Genomic DNA, 2,939 nt, shown 5'->3' with positions numbered 1-2,939 from the left:
TGGGGCATGGTGTATGAGGTAATTAAACTTTCCTGTGAAGTTAATCTCGTATGTGATATTAGGCTAGCGTTATGTTAATCTGACTGGGCTGTTGTGTTTGGTGCTCACGGCGGTTGTGGGTGCCAGGAGCTTCAGTCCCACAGTTTCCTTGTTCTGCTTTTCTCCCCTGTTGTCACTGGGTTCCTCTGAGAACCTCTTCTTCCATGGAGCCTGTGTCTTGTAGCTCTCTCCATGTGTCCTGTAGCTCTCTCCCTGTGTCCTGTAGCTCTGTCCATCTAATCCGTTGGTTGCCATGTGGCGGAAGCCCTTAGGATGTGGTGGTGAGGTTTGGGGGAGAGGAAGCTTCCTTTGCTGTTATGTTTAAATCTCAGTTTTGTGTTGGGCACCCCCCCCCCCCCATCAATGTGAGGCAGGAGATAGTCAGGAAGGAAGCTCCAGAGGCCCCGCAGGGCTGAGGTAGAAAACATCAAACATCTATACATGACAAAGACCCCCTAAGACGGGTTGTTCCTGTTTTCTGGGATAACTCTGAATCATGGAATGCACCTGTGCGCTACCCCTGATTCATTATAATATCATTATAATGAAATAACATTGTGGGACTCCCTTCTCCAGTCGCCAATCAAGAAAATCATGAGAAACCACACATGTGCAGTAGCTTTGAAATCCAACTCCTTGTACCTGCGCAGGAAAAGCCCGCCAAAGACTAGCCAGGGGGCTTCTGCCCTATAAGAATAGAATCCCCCAGCCCACGTGCCCTTTTCTCTGCTCAGAGCTGGCCCACTCCCGTGTCCTGTGGAGTGTACTATCACTTAATAAATCTCCCCTCTTTCTTTATGCTATAAACTCTGTGTGTTCGGTTCAATTCTTTGTCCTCAATCACTAAGAACCTGGTTACCTGTGCACACCTGTGACAAATGGGCTGTGAAGCGTTTCTCAGCCTCCCAAGGCGGGGATTCTAGGGAAGTCTGTGGTCGCCTTGTCGCTCTTCTCCGAGGTCAGACAAGTCTGTGGAAAAGCAGTTTCCTCTGGAGGGCAGGCTTTTGTCATGTAGAATGTTTGGGGCATATATTTCAATGGTTACTTTTCTCCTTCCTGTACCCAAAACACAAGGATATTCTTCTCGGCCCTCACTGTGAGAACCTGGTGGAGTTCCTGGAGGTAAAGCACCAGAGGGTGGTCCTGCTGAAACTGCCCCCACCCCCGCCGAGCTGTTGAGTCTCACGCAAGAGCACGCTCAGCTCCAGGGGTTCACCAAAAGGATCATCAAAGTGTCTCCAACAGCTGCTGCCCCCTGTGGCGGCTCCCCGAGTAATCGGATCTCTGTTCTGTTCTCTGCATTCGCCTGTCCCCCCAGATCCGGGGGTGGCGGCTGGTCCTGTGGCCTCCGTTTGCTGATGGATCTAGAAAAGTCATCAGTTTTCAGGGGTTTTTCGGCTTTTTTTCTTATTGTGAGGAGGGGAGTCATGACTTCTCAGCTGCTTTCATGTAGGAGCTGAAACCGGAAGTTCTTTGAATTCTGTAGTGTTTCAGTGATTATCAGTGTTATCTAAATATTTGGTTCTCCTCTCTTTCTTTGAACCATGTGTACTTTAAGAAAGAATTTCACCACCTCCAAGTAGTTAATATTTATTTCGACTCTCCTCTCATTAAAAATATATGTTCAAGTAGTGTAACTTACAATGTTTCAAGTTTTGTTCATTACTGCGATGTTCTCTGTGACTTTAAAAATCTGTCATTGTCCCAGGGGTTTAATGAAAAGATTGTGTGTTTTTTATTGTCAGAGCAATAAAATTAATTTTACTGATGTTAGCACTTCATTTTAAAGCCTTCCATTTACTTTACATTGTGCGCTAGAGCACGGTTAGCTTTCATTTTTAAATGTCTGTTATGTGGAATTGGAAATTAGAAGATTTCATCCATGGTTACAGGACAACAGAGCCATTGCTTACCTGAGCAATCTGTCAAATTCAGGAGGCTTCAAAGCAGCGATCCCTCCGTGGTGCATCTGATAAAACCATCTGCAGTGCGGTTGTTCAGATTCTGGTAAAACAGCAACAACAAATTAATTCAGGAGATACATGCGTACACACCCATAATCCACCATCAAAAGTGCGCTTTATCCACAGTGAAGCTGTCTCCAACCCCGAGCTGCCTCTCTGCCAGCCTTTGTTCCGCACCTTGGCTCGGGAGATGCCAACACCACCCTTATCTTCCGCCGAAAAGAACTCTTCCAAGCCCAGGCTGGCTTTCAGATAAGCATCAAATGTATATTTTATAATTAATTAAGTGTTTTCTATTTCCTTTTCTGCCTGCTTAAAATTCATGCTGATTCATAGGGCAGACTAATTGTGTGACTCTCAGTAATGTCTGGCAATGCCAGCAAAGCTGCTGATGGAACGGTGAGAAAATACAGACGGTGAATGTCTTCAGAGTAATACCACCGAGAGAAACAGAGGAACAGAGGAAGGAAGGAAGGAAGGAAGGAAGGAAGGAAGGAAGGAAGGAAGGAAAGAAGGAAGGAAGGAAGGAAGGAAAGAAGGGAGGGAGGGAGGGAGGGAGGGAGGAAAAGGAAGAGAAAAAAGAAGAGAGAGAAAGAGATTTGACTTCATCAGAAGTATGATATTCGATATCCAGGTCTGCTTTTCAAAGTCTACTTTAAGAAATGCTGACCTAAAGTCAAAATACCTAGTGATGCCAGTATTTATGGAATTAAAAAAGCCTTAGCATACTATTGGGGGCATAAACCGCACAGAACAGTTATGGTTCCTGACTACAATCAGGAAAGGAGAAAATTCATCTGGGGAAAAAGGAACGCAAGGGAGCAGCCCCGCTAAAGGCAACGGAACCACGGCTGCAGCGCTGGAGCAGGCGGAGAGTGGCTCCGCCTCAGACGTGAGGCCGGGCTAGGAGCACGCGTGGGAACGCCGTTTGCAGCA

This window comes from Phyllostomus discolor, chromosome 11, assembly GCF_004126475.2.
Source record: "Phyllostomus discolor isolate MPI-MPIP mPhyDis1 chromosome 11, mPhyDis1.pri.v3, whole genome shotgun sequence".
NCBI classification, from domain to species: Eukaryota; Metazoa; Chordata; class Mammalia; order Chiroptera; family Phyllostomidae; genus Phyllostomus; species Phyllostomus discolor.
This window is presented reverse-complemented; position numbering follows the sequence as displayed.